The 22,580-nt window shown below is 44.7% G+C and overlaps 1 protein-coding gene across 4 annotated transcripts in view; it reads left to right on the forward strand.

Annotated features, from left to right (window-relative positions):
• Frmd4b (FERM domain containing 4B) overlaps positions 1 to 22,580 on the forward strand; it is a 332,706-nt gene that overhangs the window by 265,364 nt on the left and 44,762 nt on the right. The window lies entirely within an intron of this gene.

Raw genomic sequence — 22,580 nt, forward strand, 5'->3', positions numbered from 1 at the left:
ACAGATCGCCTAGTGCTCATTCCCAGCCAAGTCTCTGAATGATGTGCTCAGTGATGGACTAATAAAATAATGCCCGCCAAGCTTGACGGCTTCCTGTCCTTGAGGAATAATCCACTCTCCTCACCCTGCCCATCCAGAGGGACAGAGGAAGGGTGTCCACCTAACACCCTGTCTTTCAGTTACTCACCACTACATCTCCTCGAAAGCATTTGGTGTGTGTGTATGCATGTGTATATGTGAGTGTATGTTTGTGTGTGTAATGTTGTATAGTCATTATACATCAGGACTGAGTCCATGGCGTCTCACAGCAGGAAATCAGGCTCTGCCGTTGTCCCTCCCATCTTGTCTTGTATAAATACACATACACATACATGCATATGATTTTGTGTGTCCATAAGATCTGTGGTTGGGTAGGGCAGTTATGAAGTCAGTTTATGATGGCTTCAGGCTCTGTCATGTGGATGGCTTTCTGTCCTTCCCTCACTCTTGACTCTATGAGGTCTGTGCAGGTGTCAGACAGCCTAAGCCCAGTTTTCTCACCAGTGGAAGGCAGCCTAGCCTATGGGACTGCTAGGATTAATGCATGAAGGTAGCTGGGGCAATGTCCACAGCACTCAGCTCTGGCTACACCTCAGCTGGTCCAGTGGTTACTGTCCCCTTAATCTCCATCAAAATTCAATGTGGTCTCATGGGTCCATCTGAGAAGAGTTTTGGAATAAAGTGGGTCCATGAAAGCTATAAAAATGTGTTCAGGGACAAAAAAAGGGGAAAGATTGGTTTCACCAACTTTCCTTTGGGAGAGCCCGGAACCTGACAGAGAGGGAGGCTGCTAGGGGCTCGCCTGGAGGACTGTAGCCATTTCAGCTCTAAACGGCACAGTTTGCTCTTGCTGACTTAGCTCCAGCCAAGTCTTACCCAGTCCTTTCTTGTGTCCAACTGGGTTCTAGCAGTTTCCTTGAGGAGCCCTAGGCTGAAGATATGTCACACACTGTCCTAAAATTGTCTACCTCTGCCGAGTAGTAGAGACAACATTGAACTGTTGCACAAACTCAGCGTCACCCAAATTAGCCACTCATTCCTTCCAAGCCTCCGTTTCCTCATCCATGAGTTGGGATCTGGAGGAAGTCAGTGGTGTGGAAGAACTGTAAGTTACAAAGGCACTAATTATCAATAACAAGGATGAGTAGCTGTCACTGAAGGTGACAATAGAACAGAATTCATCGCCACCCACCCCTGCCCTGTCTAATCTCCTCCCCAATGGGCAGTATATGTTCTTCTGCCAAACGTTTTTTTTTTTGTTTTGTTTTGTTTTTCAAGACAGGATTTCTCTGTAGCTTTGGAGCCTATCCTGGAACTAACTCTTGTAGCCCAGGCTGGCCTCAAATTCACAGAGATCTGCCTGTCTCTGACTCCCGAATGAATGCTGGGATTAAAGACATGAGCCACTACCACCTGGTTCTGCCAAACATTTTTTATAGAACTAATAATGTAAGAAAATCAGGCAATATATAATATTGTATATAATATTGCCTGATAATAAGATATCGGCCAATGTCATCATAGTTAGAGCAAAGACTATAGGCAAGCAGATTCTGCCATGGACATTCTGTATAATCTAGAAAAATTACTTACCTCTCTAAATCTGATTAAGGCTGATGTGTAAAATGGGACTGCTAATCATTGTAAGTACGCCATAGATTGGTAGGGGGATTGAATTCGTATTTGTGAGATGCCTAGAGCCGTTCCTATAGTCATTGCTTTAATATCCCATTGGAATTTGACTGTTGCTTATCGGTTGTATTTTTGTTTTTAGGCAGTGTCTCATGTGGCCTAAGCTTGCCTGAAACTCACTGTAAAGTCATAGATGACCTTGACCTTCTGGTCCAACTCCCCCCCCTTCTCCATTGCTAGGTTGTAGGCATTACCATCTTATCTGCCTAGTCCATCCATCAAACTGATGGCATATGTACTGTTCCCCTGTTACAACCTTGAGCTGTTGCCTGGGTTTCAGCTGCTGTAAATAATGCCATGGTGAACATCTGTATATACCTGAAACTGAAAAGATTTGTGTTTGGTGTTTTTAGACTAAAAATTTTATTTCTTTTTACTTTTTTTGCATTTTTTTATGGGGGGATATTACAACTCACACATTGTCATCAAACTTGGTGGCATTCATGCTTGAGCCATTTTCCCCACCTGGTTAATTGCTCTCAGGCATCCAGAGAAGTCCCTTTCCCATGGGAAATAGGTGCATGTTTATAACACCACCATAAATTGGGTCCCTTCCCTTCCCATTTAGAGGTAGGTGTTAACCATACCCTTATTCTGACCCCTACAGAGAAGTGAAAATTGAAGTCACCCATATTCCACTTACAAAGTGAAGCATCCTAACACTTAGTTACTTGGTAACTCAGCTTTCAGGATCTTAAAAACAAAACCAAACAAAACCCCCTTTTGCCTTTGCAAACTCACTGTGGCGGGCTCAGTGATAAAGCCTGGCTGGCTCAGCTTTCTGGAATTCTCTATTGGCCTGTGTTGTGTTACCAAAGCACTTGTTATCTTTGCAGTGGTTGGACCCTCAGAAATTCAGGCTGTCAGCTATTTAAAGCAAATGGAAGTCGCCACTCCTCTCCCAGTGAACATTGTGAGAGCGGGGTTTCCTACTGGTTATGATAAGGGACTTAAGTACTTACTCGGAAGGATCCCTGGCAGGAAGCAAAATAAGAAGGGCAGGGCTTGTTATTTTTAAAGGCATTCTGAAGTAAGAGTTTGAGCAAAGCCTATTTGGAGGCAGAATAATGTGGGGAACAGGAGGGAAAAGAAGAGAGAGCAGCAAGCTGAGGTGTATGATGCAGAGAAGCAGTGGGGATGCCAGGTTAAGGTGTTTGTATGCAGTGAGAAACTAAGGTGTCAGAGGTAAACAGCAGTGACCACAGGCTCTTGCTGAAGAAAGCAGCAGCAACCAGACAGCTCCCAGAGGTCAGGAGCCAAACCGAGGGCTCGAATTAGTCAAAAGGTATTAGTGGTGCTTGGGAGCTTTGGAATTTAACCGCTTAGTTTGAAATCACTTGATAGTGATATGGCAGCTTCCCTGTCTGAAACTAAGTTTATCTCAGCATTGAGTGGGTAATACTCAATATTAGCAGGCTGCTGCGGCTGCCTTATTGTTCCCTCTGCCCTCCTTGCAGCCCTGTGAAAATGGCATTATTGCTGCCCCACTTACAGAGCTTTGGAGTCCTGGATGGGTCAACTGTGTTACAGGTTTTCTTGAGTCTCAAAGAAAACACAAACTTGTAACACAAATTTGCTTGCAGAGTCAAGATGGGAATTGACATTGAAACTGAGAGAACTGTATATGTCTGTCTTACCTAGGACTGGGCTTTAAAGAATGAATAAGACAGTGGCTAGAGAGGCCTCAGTGGTTACGAGCACTTGCTGCTCTTCCAGAGAACCTGGGTTCGAGTCTCAGCACCCAAATGCCAGCTAACAACAGTCTGTATGTAACTCAGGTCCCAGGGAATCCAACACCCCCTCTGACTTCCATGGATATTGCCATCATGTGGTACACAGATGTCCGTGCAGGCAAAACACCCATATGTGCAAAGTAAATATTTGCCCCAAACTCTTTTAAATAAGACATTATGGTGTATAGCATATCCACACACAGACAGGAGTGTGTTTCTTCACATGTGTTCTTCATGATCTTTGATTTAAAGTTAAACAAAAGGGTTGGAGATGTTGCCCTTTGGTAACACGTGCGAAGCCCTGTGTTCACCCCACCCTCCTACCCCCTACCCTCACCCCCGGCACTGAATAAAACTGGGCCTGCTGGTGCATTCCTGGGAGGTAGAAGTAGGAGGATCAGAGGTTCAATATCATCCTGGACTACATGGCGAATGTGAGGCCAGCACAGGCTACATGAAACCCTGGCTCAAACAACCAAAAGTTAAATCAAGTTTCCTGTATTTTCTCCAAGTTTTCAGTCTGCTCAGAGACACTGGGTTCCCCAGGAAGGGCCACATCTGCAGTGTTGAATGTCTGAGCAAGATGCTGCCCCGTAGGCTATAGGCTTCATGTCACTCACCACAGTCTTACAGGGACATCGGGGGGCTTTGTGTTTTACAGCTTATGTATTCTGTACCTGAAAGGATAAATAAAAAAGAAGGCGATCGTGGGTACCTTTTGGCGGGTCCTGCCAAGGTATACCACTCAGCGAACAGGCCATGCACAACAGAGTTAGTACAAGAGGTTTGTTGGGGGGAGGAGGAAAGCAGAAGAGCAAAGGGCCATGTCAGAGTGGGGATTTGGGAGAGGCAGGCAGACAGACAAGAGGAGGAAGAGATGCAAGAGGGAAAGAAGAGGCAAGAGAGGAAAGAAGAGAAAAGAAGAGCAAGAGGCAAGAGAGATGGGAGACAAGAGGGCAAGCTGTGCCCGGCAGGTGCTTTTAAAGGGTGCACTTGGCGCATAGCTGATGACGGAAAGGCACCTGGTGATGCTGTAACTGCTTTGGAGACAGAGGAAGGCTGCTGCTTCAATGGAAACTAACGGTATCTCAAAATATCTTAAACATCTGAAGGATGAGATGCAACCAAGACAACAGAAGGCCCGAATAGATCAATCCTGTTCTCTTGGCCTATTGAGATTCTCTCCAGGAGAGTGGACCAGGCCAGGGCACTCATGACAGCTATGTGAGCCTGGAGTGAAGCTCAGTATGGTGTTGACAGTAGCTGTCTCAGACATGGACCAGTCAGTTTTCCATACCAGTAGAGAGTGGTGGACACGAACTACTTATACCCCTCAGAGGCAAGCGTCCCTGGAGCTGAGGGTGACCTGGTAAGGAAAGCCTCCTGCATTCCTGCCGAGACGTGTTTGCATGTCTTTTGGTGTGGTTCTGGAAGCATGGAGTCATAGCAGGAGCTGTAACGCAACCCCGTGCAGCCAGCTGTGCTCTGTGCAGCTAATCCACCTGTGGATGCACTCTGGATGGGCGGAGTCACCTGAGGCAGGAAGTGGCAAGGCCTCCGGGCCTCAAGCTGACTTCTTGAGTAGGAAGGGTCCAGATTTTGACTTTCTATGCTTTTGGAGAAAACAGCACTTGTGTAGATTCTTCTTCTCCTGTCTACCCACTTTCTAGCTCTGGATTTTAAGAATATATATAGGTCAGCTCTGTTAACAGCATTCTCCATGTGCAGCCAATCTCTGAAACTTCCTCATTTACAAACTGAAGTTTTGTAACTACTAAATAACCAGCTCTCCAAAGACCCTGTTGACTATGGTTCCTCCTGCTTCTATCAATACAATGAGAGCTAAAATATTTTTTCTTGCTTTTTTTTTAATTTATTTATTTCTTTATTAAAGATCTCTGCCTCCTCCCCGCCACCGCCTCCCATTTCCCTCCCCTCCCCCATCCAAGTCCCCCTCCCTCATCAGTCCTAAGAGCAGTCAGGGTTCCCTGCCCTGTGGGAAGTCCAAGGACCACCCACCTAATCCAGGTCTAGTAAGGTGAGTATCCAAACTGCCTAGGCTCCCACAAAGCCAGTGCGTGCAGTAGGATCAAAACCCAGTGCCATTGTTCTTGACTCCTCAGCAGTACTCATTGTCCACTATGTTCAGCGAATCCGGTTTTATCCCATGCTTTTTCAGACCCAGGCCAGCTGGCCTTGGTGAGTTCCTGATAGAACATCCCCATTGTCTCAGTGTGTGGGTGCACCCCTCGTGGTCCTGAGTTCCTTGCTCGTGCTCTCTCTCCTTCTGCTCCTGATTTGGACCTTGAGATTTCAGTCCAGTGCTCCAATGTGGGTCTCTGTCTCTGTCTCCTTTCATCGCCTGATGAAGGTTAATATTCAGGAGGATGCCTATATGTTTTTCTTTGGGTTCACCTTCTTATTTAGCTTCTCTAGGATCACGAATTATAGGCTCAATGTCCTTTATTTATGGTTAGAAACCAAATATGAGTGAGTACATCCCATGTTCCTCTTTTTGGGTCTGGCTTACCTCACTCAGGATAGTGTTTACTATTTCTGTCCATTTGCATGCAAAATTCGAGAAGTCATTGTTTTTTACTGCTGAGTAGTACTCTAATATGTATATATTCCATACTTTCTTCATCCATTCTTCCATTGAAGGGCATCTAGGTTGTTTCCAGGTTCTGGCTGTTACAAACAATGCTGCTATGAACATAGCTGAGCATATACTTTTGTTGTATGATAGGGCATTTTTTGGGTATATTCCCAAGAGTGGTATTGCTGGGTCCAGGGGTAGGTTGATCCCGAATTTCCTGAATTTCTTTTTTTTGTTTGTTTTTTGAGACAGTGTTTGCTTGAACTCACAGAGATCCTCCTGCCTCTGTTTCCTGAGTACTGGGATTAAAGGTATGAGCTACCACCACCCGGCTCTAAAATATTTTTATTTGAAATATTTACAGATTTTTATGCTAACCTGCTTTTCAACCTAAATAATCCTTACAGATTTTATTTTTCATACCAGCTATTAAGAGTTGACAGTTCAAAGCAGACATGCCAAGAGTCCTCAGCAAGCTGGAAAATGGTTAGAAAAATCTCTCATCACCTTTTCATTCTTAATCAAAATTTTTTAGACTTAAAAAAAAAGTTGAGAGTTGATCCTAGTCAAGCCTGCAACCTTACAGGTTTGGCCACAGAAGGAACTGTCATGACAAAGGAGGTCTAGCTGACTGGCAGAGCTTTCTAGAACAGCAGCAGATGTCCTGTGTTGGGACAAGTCTTTGATAGAGGGTTGAGAAAGGAAAAGCATGATACCAACGAAAGTATGTGACTGTGATGTTGAAAGACGAATGTCCAGGTCACACTTTCATCTGCCACCATTTCTCAGGCTGCTTCCAACACAGAAGTGCCAAGTCACTTTCAACTTCCTTTCCCCGCAACCCCCTTCCCTGTGATTTATTCCAGACCCTTAGAGTTACCAGATTCAGTAAATAGAAACCTGGAAGGCCAAGTTCAATTGGAATGCCATCAAACTAACAAATAATATTTTAGTATGACTGTCCTAAATATCTATTCTGGCAACTCTAACTTGATTGTTTATGGAACATTCTTCTTGATGACAATAATAATCCCCAGGTCAATAACACAGCGGTAAAGGCACTTGCCATAAAACTAGTAACCCGAGCTTAATCCCTGGGACCCAAGTAGTGGAAGGAGAGACCCGATTCCTGCAAGTTGTTTTCTGACCTCCACACCCTTGCCATGGTAGGTGTGCCCACACCCCCAAAGACACAAAATAAATCCATGAATGTAAAATAAGAACAAATATAATGATACGGGTTCCCCTCCCAGCCTGTTCTGAATGTAATGATAGAATGAAGTACTCTACCCAATACTTGGAGCACTGTGACGGGAAATGAAGGCAGACCTTTACTGAGCACAAGCTGGTGTTGTCCTAACATCTATTACAATCTTCTCAAGAACAGTATGAACATGTTACCATGCCTCTTTTTAAAATGCATTTGGAAGTTGGGGCATGGTGGCACATATCTTAATCCAAGTACTCAAGAGACAGAGACAGGAGGATCACTATCAGTTCAAGGCCAGGCTGGTCTACATAGTGAATTCCCAGCTAACCAGGGCTGCAAAGTGTGACTTTTGTCTCAAAAAAAAAAAAAAAATAGGAATAATAATTTGGAAACTTGTACTTATAAAAGTTAATTTATATAAGATCACAAAACTAGGAACAAAGAACTTGAAACCAAATCCAATCCAATATTTTGTTTTGTTTTGTATTTTCTAATTAAAACTTTTATTTTATGTGTAGGAGTGTTTTGCCTACACATATGTCTGTGTACCAGGAGTGTGCCTAGACTGGTGCCTTCAGAGGCCGGAAAGACGGCATGTGTGCCTAGTGCCTTCAACCCCCGAAACTGGAATTACAGACAATTGTGAACCTCCATGTGGGTGCTGGGAAGGGAGCGCAGGTCCACTGGAAGAACAGTCAGCACTCTTAACTTTAGAGCCCAGACTTTTTGTTTTCCAGACAGGGTCCATGGCGCCCAGGCTAGCCTGGAACTTTCTATGTAGCTAAGAGCGATAACTTCTTCCCTCCTCCTCAAGAGTCTTTTGATATAGACCTGTATCATTAGACCAGGTTTATGAAGTACAGGGGATCCAAGCCAGGACTTGGTGTATGATACAATGGTTTGAATGAGAATAGCCCCCATAGGCCCATAGGGGGTGGCACTCTTAGGACAGATGGCCTTCTTGGAGAAGGTGTTAGAGGAAGTGTGTCATTGGGGGTAGACTTTGAGGCCTTAGAAGCTCAAGCCAGGCCCCGTGTTGCTCTTTCTTCCTGTTGCCTGCCCATGTAGAACTCCCAGCTTCCTCTCCAGCACCATGGTTGTCTTCCTACCACCATGCTTCCTGCCATGATGATAATGGGCTAAGTTTCTAACTGTAAGCCAGCCCTAATGAAATGTTTTTCCTTTATAAGAGTTGCCACAATCATGGTGTCTCTTCATAGCAGCAGAAACCCCAATTAAGTTACGAGGCAAGCACTCCACCACCTGAGCCTCATCCCCAGTCCCAAAGCCAGTTCTAAATCCCAAACCTTGTTGGTGCAATAACAGGTGTAAGGCTGGCTGCTTGGTCTTTTGGTCTTTTCTCAAGGTCTCCCTTAGTTGCGTTTGAGTCTGCACTGGTAGAACATGGGGACACAGGAGTGCACCTTGAGCCCCAGTTTATTACCAGCAAATTAGAAACAACACCTACCTGTACCTTGAGTTGACATGAAGACAACAGAAATTCATAGAAACACAATGCTGAGCATTCCTCGAGGAAGCAAGTACCCAGGGTTGGAATTCTTGGAAGTCAGTCATTGGATTTTTCCCTCTTAATTGTTCTGTGGAGGCAGGGATGAGAGATCCTAGGAAGCTGGAGACCAGAGGCAGCCTAAGAAGGAATGCTCCCACCTGAAACCCCAGGAAGCCGTTTTTCTCATGGAGATGGAAGGGGACCTAAGTTCAGCAGAGGTGCACACATCCTGCTAAATTCTTTCTTGCTTTGTAATCTGCAGATAGCTACAAGCTGAGTTGGCTTCACATATGGCCCAGAAGTGATTAGATGGGGTGGGGGAACTCCAAGGACAGTAAGACTTCACAGTTTAGGAGGGTAGCAGAACTCCATCTGTCCTGTCACTGGACTTTCCCCAGCCCCTCCCTGCCTCATCTCCCCCCCCCTGGAACTCCCTACTCCTCTTCTCCCCTGGTGGCTGAGCTCCAAGTCTCCAAGATCAAACTCTAAAGTCTCTTGAACCTGTTGCTAGCTCCCACCCGACCTTGGTAAACCTTCCAACTGGCTGGGCCTCTTCCCATCTGTCAGCTCAGGACCTGGAACCAGTGAGTTCACTTACCTGCCTGATTGAGCTCTTGACATCTTGGGCCCATACAGGTAGAAGATGAAGGCAGTGTGTTATTTTAGCTGTTACGAAATTGATTTTTTCCTAATTGGTTACCGTAAATAATCAGAAATGGTGCCAGGTGCGATGGCACAACCTTTGAACCTAGCACCAGGAAAGCAGAGGCAGACAGATCTCTGAGTCCAAAGCTGGCCTAGTCTATATAGTGAGTTCCAGGACAGCCAGGGCTATGTGGAGAGATCCTGTCTGAAAGACCAAATGAACAAAATGGCCTTAGGATCTGGAAATGTAGCTTAGTGTTATAGTTGAGCCTACTGTGCACAGCTTCCTGGGTTCTGCCCCTGGTTGGGGTGAAGGGAAAGGGATGGTCCTATAATTTTAGGCTGGGGATATAGCTTAGTTGGTAGAATGATGGCCTAGCATCCTTGAGGCTCTGGGTTCTCCTCCCCTCATAAACTGGGTGGCATAAGCCTATAATCCCAGTACCTGGGAGATAGAAACAAGAAGTTGAGAAGTTCAAGGTCATCCTTGGCTACGTAGACAGTTGTCTGTCCTTGTGCAGAATTGACCTCGAACAAACTTGCTTCCTACAGTTTTCATCCTATCCCAGGCCTAGTTTCCAGATGGAAACAGAGATAGGTCATGGGGATAGGACCGCTACCACGAGCACGTTTGGTGTGTGTCAGTGTGAAAACTGGGCATCGGGGATTCCTTGTGTGGTCTGATGAGCTTCGGGGAGAAGTTGGGCTTCCTGGCTGAGTGCACACTCTGTTCTAAGATTTCATTGAAAGTAGACGTGACCTGACTTTGTCACGTATTTAAAACATTTTTTCAAAAAAAAAAAAACAAAACTGAATTTGAAGCTGGGCATAAGTATACATGCATGTAATCCTGGAGATTTGGGAGCTGGAGGCAGGAGGATCAAGACCATATAGCAGGTTCAAGGCTAGCCTGGGTTTCATGAGATCCTGCCCCTTCACCTAGAAAAAGGGCAAAATTTGACTAGATTTGGTGTATCTTGATACTAAAAGACATGCAGTCTGTAGTTTAGTTTGAGTCGGTTCAAGAAATACTTATTATCTATACGCAAATGTTTCATGCAGTTAATCCAGTTTAAATTAATCCTGTATAATCTAGTTTTAAAAGTGGGTTGCCACCACCCAAGGAGCACACATTCTGAGGGAATTAATCTAAGACCACCAGAATAAGGAAATCCAAAGCATCTTGATAAATAAAAAAGGTCCGTCTTCCCCTTGCCCATCTGTCCCTTCCTTATTTTCCGTGCCCTCCTTGAGGGCCCTGGGAGAGGTGACCCCAAGTGGCTAAAGCCAATGCATGAAATTGCGGCTGCATCATCCTTATTGTCAGTTTAGGTTACTTCACCTCTTAAATTTCAGTTTTCCTATCTGTGAAATGGGGATGATAATGTTTACGTCATGACTGCGAAGCAAGGGTTTGATCTGAGCTTTGGCACCCCGTGACTATGGGCTGTTGTCCTCTAGGACTACCTGAGGAGATTGAGTGTTGCCCTCACATTGTGTCCCTGCTAGGTCACCCAGAGCTTCTGAAACTGCCCTCCTGTGGTGGGCACCCAAAAGGCTGGGTCAACCCTCCTGGCCATTCCTCTCCCTTCAGATAGATGTTCCCTGCCACTGCCCATATCTGTTTTGTGTTGTGTTTATAACATTGCACCAGCCCCTAATCCACTTGATAGGTGCAGATTGCCTTCCTTTGTGATTGAGCGGGTCTTGAATGGAACCTGAGAACCTAAATTTACTTATTTTTTTTTGTTGTTGTTTGAGAAAGGGACTCATGTAGTCCAGCTTGGGCTCTGACTTGTCAGGTACCCAAAATATCTTTGAACTTTTGATTATCCTGTCTCTGTCGCCAAAGTGTTGTGATTACAGGTGTGTACCACACTTGATTCACGCAGTGTTGGGGATGGAACCCAGGGTTTCATGTATGCGCAGCAAGCATTCTACCAACTAAGCCGTGTCTACATACCTAGAACCTGAAAATATGACAGGTCAGAGATGCTTTTTGGCTGACCACAGAGTTATGTCTTGAGAAAACTACTTTGAGTTAAAAATATAAATCTGGGCTGGAGAGAGAGCTCGGGTCAAGGCCACTCTCTGTTCTTGCAGAGGAGCAAGTTTGGTTCCCAGCAACCATGAAGTATTTTACAACCATCTATAACTCTAATACCAGGGGATCCAAAACCCTTTCATGAATTTCTCAGTCACCAGGCAAGCACATAGTGCAGACAGACAAAATACTCATGCATGCAAAATAAAAATACCAAAATCTAAAAATAAATTAAAAATACTTCTAAAAATGTTTGTTTGTTTTTGTTTTTCTGAGACAGGATCTTACTACCTAGCCCAGGCTGGCCTTGATCTCACAATCCTCCTGCCTCAGCCTCCAGAGTATTAGAGGAGCCTGCCACTATGCCCATTTGTAATTGCATTTAGTACACCTACCCTTCTGCGTATCATAGGCTAGCAACCCAGTACTAGTAAACTCAGGTTGTTTACTGCGCAGGCTTCATAGCTGACTAGGACACACAACTTGTCACTGCTGCCTGGGAGCATGAGAGAGAATCAGACGTAGCCTTGTAGGTCAACACTGAACATTGAAATTACATTTCCGCATCATGCCAAATTAAAAACTTGTGAGTTTGCCTTGTGTCAGAGATCATGTGTGTTGTGTGCTTGGCACCTTTACTACCGTTTTCTCTAGGAATTAGTAAATGGATATTCCTGGGTAGGTTTGGGGACGTGGTTCAGTCAGTAGAGAGCTTGCCTAGCATCTGTGAAATCCTGGGCTTGATTCCCGTCACACTAGGAATGGGAGAACGTCAGAGGAGACTTTCAGGTCAGAAGGTCAAGGTCATCCTAGCCAATCAGTGCCAACCTGAGATATATGACACCTTAGCTAAGAAAGAGGAGAGGGGGAGAGGAGAAGAGAGGAGAGAGACAGAGAGACAGAGGCAGAGACAGAGAGGAGAAGTGAAGTGGGATAATAAGCTAAATTTACTACTGAAGGCCAAATTCCACAGATTACTGAAAGAAACGAGAATTTATTTATTTACTTATCTTGCAGGGTTGGGAACCAAGCCCAAGGCCTCATACATGCTAGTCAAGCCCACTGACACTGAGCTGCATCCTCACCCAGGAATCAAGATTTTATACGAGGGGCAGCATTCTGTCTGCCCAATAGGAAACAGGAGTGTACCCTTTGGTGCTTAACCCCCAGGTGGTCATGCACACCTGCCAACCATTTGAGGAAGCTGTGTTTCTAAGTAGTAATCGAGGTCCTTGTAATAATCTCATCACTCAGGTGAGGTGCTATCCTTGAACACTGGAGCCAGCTTGGACAGGGTATGGATTGACCCCTGCTGCACCTGTTTGCCGGACATGAAAGTATACTTTGCTGACTTTCAGGCTTATTAAACCTCTCCCGTTCCTTCATGAGAGGTAGAACCTGGAGGGGTTGCATAGGGTTTCAGCACATACAGAGAAGAAGGGGACCCCTCACCAGATCATCTTCAAGGCCACGCCAAGGCCTGGCAGGCGTTAGACACCAGCTTCACTCCCCAGTGGTACATCTTTGATTGTGTGGAACACAGAATTAATTAGAATTCCCAGGTGGAGGACGTTGCTCCATTTTTGGAGGTCTGCTTGTAACCCTTCGGTTCATTTCTGATATTTAGGATAGATGGTACACTTACAGATAACAGCCCTTGTATTAGAGTGTTTGCATACTTTGTGTGTGTGTGTTGTCTTTTCCTTTAGTCCACCTCATGCTAGCTTAGGATTTCAGCTCCTCCTGTCTCAGGCTCCCAAGTTCTGGGATTCTAGGCATATGTCCTCATATCAAGCTCAATCTGTTAATTCAACTGTAGATTTTTTGTTTTGGGTTTTTTTTTGTATCTACACGTACATTTTGAATTATGTTTAGGTATCAGTGTCAAGAGAAGTTAATTCTCAAGTTAAATTTTTAAAGGACTCATTGTTTCTATTTATGTGTATTTGTCCTAGTGTATGTTCATATGTGTGTGTGGGTGTGTGCACAGGATCCAGAAGAGGGGGCTGAATCCCCTTGAGCTTCAGTTACAGGTGGTCATGAACCACTCAGTGTGGATGCTGGGAACTGAACTCTGGTCCTCTAGAAGAGCAGGAATCCTCCAGAACCCCACAGCCATCTCACCAGCCCCTCAGATTAACTTTGAAAGAGTTATTGCTTTGTTACATGAAGTTTCTGCAGACATTTCTTCCCAGTCCTTGAATTTAAACTTGAACCTTTTCATGCACCTTGCCTTTGGGTTTCAAGTGCCCTGGTACAGATAAACAAAGTAAAATGTGGAGCCTGGACTTTGCTTTGTTTTCTGTTTGATTTTATCTGTGAAGCACAGGGTCTCAAGTGTCCTGGGTTGGCTTCTTTGACTACACCACTCAGGATGACCTTGAACTTCAGCCCCTCCTGTTTCTACTGTGGGCCTCCACGCCTGGTTTGTACCGTGCTAGAGACTAAACCTTGGACTTCACGCATGTTAGGCAAGCACTCTACCAAATGAGCTGCATGCCCAGCCCTGTTTTGTTTTCTTTCGACTGCCCTAGAAACCCGGGGTTTCCCCCACACTGAGCACAAACAGCAAGGATTGTTGTGTGCTATCAAGTGCAGTTTGTTAATTGCTGGCACTCCCTTCCTCACCACCATCTGCTGGCAGGTGGCTGATCTTCACTGCCAGTGAGCTTACAATTTGCCACAAGCAGGTGCTCACAGTTGCTGGGGTGGCTTTCCCACACACCACACACATACTTCAGTGCATACAGAGGGTGGCTTTGGTTTTCCCAGTCGTGTGGCTTCCTCGACAAAGATTGGGGTTGTCACATTTCAACAGGGCTTTCTGGGTCAATAAGGAAAAACACGCAACTCAGGGAAAGAAGCTGGGACTCTACAAAGAAATCATTATGTGAGGAATGTCTTCAGTGGAGAGTCAGGATAGCTCCCTCAAGATATAGGAAGAGAATGTTGGAATGCCTAAGGGTAGGACTCAAACTGGGCGACCAGATAAAATGCAAGCCTGTCCTTAAAAAAAATTTTTAAATCACATTTCATTAATTTTATGTATATGGGTGCATAGTACACACGTGCCATGTTACACTTGTGGCGGTCAGAGGACCACTTCTGGGGGGTCTCCACCATATAGGTCCAGGCATCTGACTCAGATCATCAGTCTCAGCAGCATGCCCCTTTGCTGCTGAGCCATCTTGTTGCCCTGCAAGTCCGTTCTTCCAACTCCCCTGAAACGACAGAGGAAATCCTGTTGGTGTGGTCACTGAGAAGCAAGGAGTGTAGCTCTTTGGGCTTTCTGTCTGCCTGGCACCTTGAGAAAGCAGTGCCCCATGACAGTCTGGTCAAGTGTATCTTTGTAATCACATATCTATCGCCATCGGGGTCAGGAATGTCTAGCCGGGGTGAGTGGATTTATTGCCAGGGAAAGGCAGAGACATCCCCAGGAGGTCTCCGCACCTCCCCAGCTGCTCTCGAGCCCTCTGTCTGCACTCAGAGGTTGATCCAGATTCATATAAACAGTGCTGCCTGGACAGCCATAGGGAGGGGCCTTCTGCTCCGAAGCCAGCCCTAGTTGTCCCTGCAAGCTCCATGACTTCACTGGGTTCCAGGCTCCCAGGCAAAGTCCCCAGGAGGGTGAGCAAACAGTCACCCAGCTACTGTGGTGCACTCAAATGTGAAAGCCTGCTTGGTCCTAAATTCTGAGCATGACTGGAAATAACCCTCTGGAGTAAGGTTCCATTGCCAGATTCACTTCTTGTTCTATGGGGTCCCCCCTCAGGCTTTAGTATCACGGCACTCAGCACTCTTGTTATAATTGGTAGCTCATCCATTAGCATCCCTTCATCCATTTCCCGGTCATGTGTGATAGGATTTGTTGTGAGTTGTTACACTGAAAAGCATGTAAAATGCACAGGCTGTATATAGAACAAATTAGAAATTGCACGTCTACAAAAGCACAGCCCCTGGGACTCTCTCCTGTACCACCAGTGTGCCTCACACTCTCCCCCACCCCACACCAATACAATGCCGTGTCTGTTCTCGGAGTCATTCACAGTCTGTCTGATTTCATTTTGCCTGCTTTGGACCCTCTATATATGGAATTGTAACTTGTTTTGAGACAAGTTCTCAGCATATAGTCCAGGCTGGCCTTGAACTTGGAATCCTCCTGTGACAACCTCTCAAGTGCCAGGGTTACAGGAATTCACCACAGTTCCAGGCCAGGATGTTTGTTTCAGTCAGATTCGTCCATGTTGTATGTGGCTAAAGTCTATTTTCTTTGCTGTGTGCTATCCAACTACATAAACAAACAGCAACTTCCTCATGTCTGCTATCAGGAGATGTTGGGGAGGGGGTTGTTCATTTTGTTTTGTTTGCTTTTCTTTTGTTGTTGTTGTTGTGTTTTGAGACAGGGTCTCATATTTCCTGGCTGGCTGGGAACTTATTGTGTAAGTGGGGTGACTTTGAACTTTTGACGCTCCTTGCTTCTGCCACTAGCATGCTAGGGCTACAGGCATGTGCTGTCACCCCCATTTTATGCAGTGTCAACAATAAAACCAAGGGTTCACGTGCTAGGCAAGCATTGTACTAAATTCTCAGCCTGTATTATCAGATATTTGTATTGATTTCTTCCTTTTCTTTCGTTCTTCCTTTCTTTTGTCTTACTGTAAGCAATGCTGTTGTAAACTCTCTCAAGTGTGTATGTATCTAGGTATACAAATTTCCAAGCAGTCTTACTGATTGACCTTCCCAGTAGCCTGAATCAGACCTCTCATTGACTTTTCTCTAGGGATAATTTAGATAGAATCAGAGTTTCAAAAGTCTGATTGTCTGGTGTCTATCAGGAGCTCACTGAAGATGCTTTCTCCCAGAATTCTGAAGTTGTTGAATAATTTTCTTCTACCTGGTGTCTATCAGGAGCTCACTGAAGATGCTTTCTCCCAGAATTCTGAAGTTGTTGAATATTTTTATTCTACCCACAGGTCATTTGGATTTCTCCTTTGCTGGCTTTTGTTGGAGGGCTGACCTCATTTATCCGCCAGGCTGTCTGCCTTGGTCCTCCTTTGATTCTTCCATGAGCTTTGTTGTTGTTGTTGTTAATATTAAATGTCTAAGCTTGGTGTGCCTCTGTATCAGTGACGACTCTCTGGAAGTGTCCTGCGTTAAGGAAGTTTGTGTAGGAAAGTGGGGTCACGTGGTTACAGAGTGTTCTGCCCAGCACACCAGATCTGAACCTGGTAAAGGGATGTCTTTCGGGTGCACTACTAACAATTTACACTGGTGATTAATTATCTGAAAGTGGAAGCCAAATAAAGCAGAGATGATACACACGCACACACATGCACACACGCACGCACGCACGCAGAGTTCCAGTGAGAGAATGTTTGATATGAAGGATAATTGTTGAATTAAATTTAGATATTTTTTTATATTTATTTATTATGTATACAATATTCTTTCTGCGTGTATGCCTGAAGGCCAGAAGAGGGCACCAGACCTCATTACAGATGGTTGTGAGCCACCATGTGGTTGCTGGGAATTGAACTCAGGACCTTTGGAAGAGCAGGCAATGCTCTTAACCACTGAGCCATCTCTCCAGCCCTAAATTTAGATATTTTGCATAAAACTCTGCAGAGTTGAACTTTTTGTTTGTTTGTTTGCTTACCTGTTTGTTTTTAAACACAATTGTCAGGCAACATCCAATACCTGTCTTCTTATGTGGCTCACATAACCCATTTGTACCTAAGAGCTCCAGTGTTTATAGTTGGAAGGGACGTGAGAAAATAAAGCCTTTGTTAAAGATAACGCTTCAAAATGCAGTAAGATAGAAGGCTCAGAATCTTTTTCCTTCCTGTGTTTTATTATTTAAGATTAGGTCTTATGTTAGGCCTAGGCTGGCCCGATCTGGAAATTGCTTTGTAATTTAGGCTTGTCTCAAACATGGGCACCTCCTCAGTTTCAGCCTTCCTGGTGCCAGGATTACCGGCATGTGTCACCAAGCCTGAAACCTGTGGTGGCAGCCTCTTGCTCTTCCTCCTTTCTTTTCCTTCTCCTCCTCTTCCTCCTCCTCTTCGCTTCATTTCTTGGTTTCTTTTGCTGTTGCTGCTTGTTTTGTTTCATGTTGTTTTGAGACAGCATCTTATATATAGCCCAGGCTGGCCTTGAACTCACTCTAGACCAAACTGCTGATCCTCGTATCACTAGCTCCCAAGTGTTCAGACTGAAGTCATGGCCGCACACCCAGACTGCTGGGAGGAGGGTTGTTTTCTAGGGATTCCAGTTACCTCATACACACTAGGTAGGTACTCTGTTCCTGAGCTATGCACCAAGCAACATCAGATTCTTTGTAATGTTCTAACTCAGGATTTAAGCCTGGCTCTATCAACAATGGAAGGAGGCAGTTCTTTACAGTTGGGGGCTATCTTGTGCCCTATAGGAAAGTATTCTGGCCTCTGTCCAGAACATGCCAAGAACAACTCCTTCCTTAATTGTGACCATTAAGAAGGCTGCTATGTGCTCATCTCCTTTTTTTTTTTTTTTTTTTTTTTGGTTTTCCGAGACAGGGTTTCTCTGGTTTTGGAGCCTGTCCTGGAACTAGCTCTTGTAGACCAGGCTGGTCTCGAACTCACAGAGATCCACCTGCCTCTGCCTCCCGAGTGCTGGGATTAAAGGCGTGCGCCACCACCGCCCGGCTTTTTTTTTTCTTTTTTCTTTTTTTTTTTTTTTTTAATTTTTTTTTTTTTTTGTGCTCATCTCCTGAAGGGCAAAATCACCCAAGTTGAAAGCCACTGATCTAGCCAGGTATGATGGCGCAGGTCTTATAACCCAGAACCTGAGAGGCAGAGGTAGGCGGATTTCTGAGTCCGTGGCCAGCCTGGTCTACAGAGCGAGTTTCAGGAAAGCCAGAACTGCATAGATAAACCCTATCTCGAAAAAAAAAAAAAAATAGGGGGGGGGGATGAAAAGAAAAGAAGAAAAGAAAACCACTAATCTAAGGAAATCTCTTTGTTCTTTTTAAACTTAAAGGAAGTTTGAACAATACACGCAGAGTTCCTACATAGCTCATCTCCTTCCCACCCATGACTTCTCCTAACAGTAATATCTTGCAGTAGCATGGTGCCTTTGTTATAAAGCCCATAGACAGGTGTAATATAGTTCTACAGGTCCTGACAAATGCGTAGTGTCACGTATGCTCTTTTACAGCAGCACCATAGAAATAAAGTCACTGCCATGATCACCTCCACCCTCCACCCCCATGATCCATCTCTGCTTTACTCCTACGCAGAGTAGTGTATGGCTGTCCACGAGGGGCCAAGACCTCCCCTCCCTTCCGACTAAAATGGAGATGCTCGAGTCTCTCATATAAAGTAGTCTAGTATTTGCATGTAACACACACATGGTTTTTTTTTTTTGGATCATGTCTCAATGAATTATGCTTCCTATAATGAAAATGCTATGTAGGTCATGGTTGTTGTATTGTTCATACCATAATGACAGGTAAAAGTCAGTCTGTGTTTGGCACAGACTCAGTTTTTAAATTTTTCAGTCTGTAATTGGTGGAGTCCATGGATACAAAAGCCTATGTTTGTGGACGACTCCTCTCTCTTTAAAAAAAAAAAAAAAGTTTACATTATATTTTTACTTATGTGTTTATCTGTGTGTCTGTGTGGGCTATACACATGTGAGTGCATGAGCGCTGGTGTTTGTGGAGTTCAGAAGAGGGTGTTGGGTCCCCTGGAGCTGGAGGTATAGACGGTTGTGAGCTACCCAAGAGGGATGCTGGGATGCAAACTCGGGCCCTATGTCAGAGCGGTGTGTGTTCCTAATGGATGGACCATCTTCCCAGCTCCTGCTGACTTCTCGTTAAACTAGCTGGACCTTCTTGAAGTAATCCCCATGGGACTTTCCTGTTCATGTATCTGTATTGGTTGTTCCTCTGTGGTTGATTAGTATAGAAGAAGGCTCTTCATAGGCAATAGTCATTGTTTAGAATAATGGCTCGCAATTAACCTCTGGAAATTTATTGATTTATTCTGTCAGCATTTCTAGACAAATAACATCCATGTTTTACAATGAAGGAGGATAGTATAAATATCACATCTTATGACTGGGATAGGTCCTGATTATCTAGAATGAAAAATTGTTCTTGAGAAATCGTAGCAGAATGACATCTTCAAGACCAAAATTCATCTTTGAAAATTCTAACACAAGGCAGTATTTGTCATTTGAACACATAGCTGTTTCTCTGTGTAGGTGCTAGATACAGAGTGGATTTGTGTTTGGCAGTCATTCCTTGACTGCTTAAGTGCTAGAAAAAATCTTACGTTTAAAATGCTTGCCTTAGCTAGTTCCAGGACAGGCTCCAAAGCCACAGAGAAACCCTGTCTCGAAAAACCAAAAAAAAACAAAAAACAAAAAAACACACAAAAAAAATGCTTGCCTTTAGCTGGGGACATAGGATCAAACCCATCTTAAAGAGCCAGAGCTTTGAGCGTCCGTTAGCACTTACTCATTAGTAAAACTTGTTGGACAGAATAGTGGATACAATGGCCCTTTTGCTTTCCCCCCCTCTTTCCTCTTTTGTCTTGACTGCATTTTTATAACTTTTTTGAAATCATTTGTTTATTTTATGTGTATACTGTTTTGCCTGACTGTACGCACGTGCATCTCATGCGTGCAGTGCCTGCTGTCTTCAAAATTCAGAAAACGGTGTCAGATTTCCCGTAACAAAAACTAATGGATATCTATGAGCCTCCCTGCCATGTGGGTGCTGCAAACCCAACCCAGGTCCTCTACGGGAACGAGTGCTCTTATCCACTGAGCCATCTCTTAAGCTCCATGCATTTTCACAACTTGGAAGTCGATGCATCATGTGAAAGTCTCCATGTTAGGCAGGCATCTTATGCTTATTGTCAAATGAATAAGCAAATATATGGGAAATAATAACTTTCAATCTACTGAAGTCTCATTGCCACAGAATTAACTGTAAAACAAAGCTATCCTAGACACTGACCTTGGAACATGGGTTCTTGGAACTTCCCTTGTGGTTCACTTGGATCTGGAATTCAGCAGTATACATGAGTTGCTGGCAATGAGGAACAGCAGAAAGCGCTGTTTTATCCCGGTGTGGTGGCTCCCACCTGGTATCACAGTATTTGAGTCAGAGACTGGAAGATCATGGACTTGAGGTCCACCTAGGCTATAGAGCAATACCCTGGTCTCCAAAATCACCAGAGAGAGAGAAAGAAAGATTATGTGTGTCAAAGGGTTTTGAAGGACAGAGCCTGAAATTATTTAAAAAAAAAAAAAAAGTTAGTCTTTTGAGTTGACAGTTGGCCTTTAATATGAATAAGTTGGACTGTAGTATATTTTGATTTTTCTGGAAGCACAAACTAGTTTCCCAAGGTTGTCAGTCTGATTAAGTCCTGCCGCTCAGATTCCAAGTGAGTGGAGAGAACTATTCTTGCTTAAGAACGGGAGCCAAGTGACTTTTTGTTTCCTGTTGCGATTAAGAAAGCTGAATCTTTTACCTGCAAGGTAGGCTGCAACCCTCTTCTTAGTAAAACACACACGGAGGGTGTGTGGAGCCTGCTTTGTTCTTCAGCGTAGACATCTGCAATGAAACGGCTGCATAGACGTTGCTGTCACTCTTCTCTTATTTCCTTATCACCCTCAGAAATGCAATGGGCCAAGTCAGCCATCTTTGGAAAATTCATTATCTCTGTAGAAATCTCCAGAACAGATAAAACCGGAACAAAGAGGAAGCGTTTAGACTAAGTAATCGAGCTAGCGAACTATATCTAATCCTGACCGAGCTACTATATCTAATACTGAACGCTAGGTGTAGGTCACACAGACTGAATGGAGCTGTTGTTTGCTGTTGTTTTCCTCTTCTCTTTGTCTTTTGGATTCCTACCACAATATGGTGTGCACTTGGCCTGTGAGGGCCGGATGACTGGTTTAGGACCTTCACCCTAGGTCCAATCTGGGTCCAGTGCATGGTCCTCCACAAGGAGGTTCCCGTGCTTCATTATTATGGGAGTGTGGTGGTTTTGATGGGATGTCCCCCATAGTCCAGGCATTCACATACTGGGTCCCCAGTTGGCTGTTTGAAGAGGCTTAGGAGGTGTGGCTCAGGACGTACTGGAGGAAGTATGTCACTGCGGAAGAGCATCGACGTTTCAAAAGACTCTCGCCGTTTTGCTTTCGCTCTGTGCTTCCTGCATTCAGTTCCAGATGTGAGCACTCTGCTTCTGCTTCAGCGGCCACATCTGCTGCTTGCTACCATGCTTCCCTGACATCCTGATGGTGGACTTTTATGCCTCTGGAACCATGAGCTCAAAGTAAACCCTCCCTTCTATAGGTTGCCTTGGCCATGGTGTTTATCACAGCTACAGAGAAGTTACCAATACAGACGCTAACGTGAAAATGCTTAAGTGACAAGTTTTAAAACTTGCGTGTGTTTTCCTGTGAGAATGTGTGTGTGTATGTGTGTGTGTCCAGTGTTTTCCTTTGCACCTGTGTGTGTGTATTCAGAGCTTACCTCTGCACCTGTGTATGTGTGTATGCCCAGTGTTTTCCTTTGCACCTGTGTATGTGTGTGTGTGTGTGTGTGTGTGAGTGTGTTAGTTACCTATTTCATCACTGTGACCAAATACCAGACAAGAAATAACTTAAGGGAGGAAGGGTTAATTTTGCCTTGCAGTTTGAGGATGCAGTCCATCCGGGTGGGAAGTCATGGGCAGCGAAGCCATTGCGGTGTGAGGCAGCTGGCTGCGTTGTATCCATAGTCAGGAAGCAAAGACAGTTAAAGATGGTGATCAGTTGGCTTTTCCCCCTTTATCAGTCCAGGACCTCAGCCCGTGGGATGGTGCCACCCACATTCAGAACTTTGGCTTTGGCTCCTTGGTTAAACCTTCCTGGAAATGTCCTGATAAACACACCAGATGTGTGTGTCCCAAGTTGACAAACAAGATCGGCCTCACAGGGTGTGAGGGGTTGTGCCCTTGAGGGATTGAGAATACTCACTCAGCAGTCTAGGACAGTCTAGGACAGTGCCTTGGGAATCAGGGTTAGAACACAGCGTTTAAGAACCTGGTCTTCAGAGCCAAACAGACTGG

The sequence above is a fragment of the Chionomys nivalis genome, chromosome 1, assembly GCF_950005125.1.
Source record: "Chionomys nivalis chromosome 1, mChiNiv1.1, whole genome shotgun sequence".
NCBI classification, from domain to species: Eukaryota; Metazoa; Chordata; class Mammalia; order Rodentia; family Cricetidae; genus Chionomys; species Chionomys nivalis.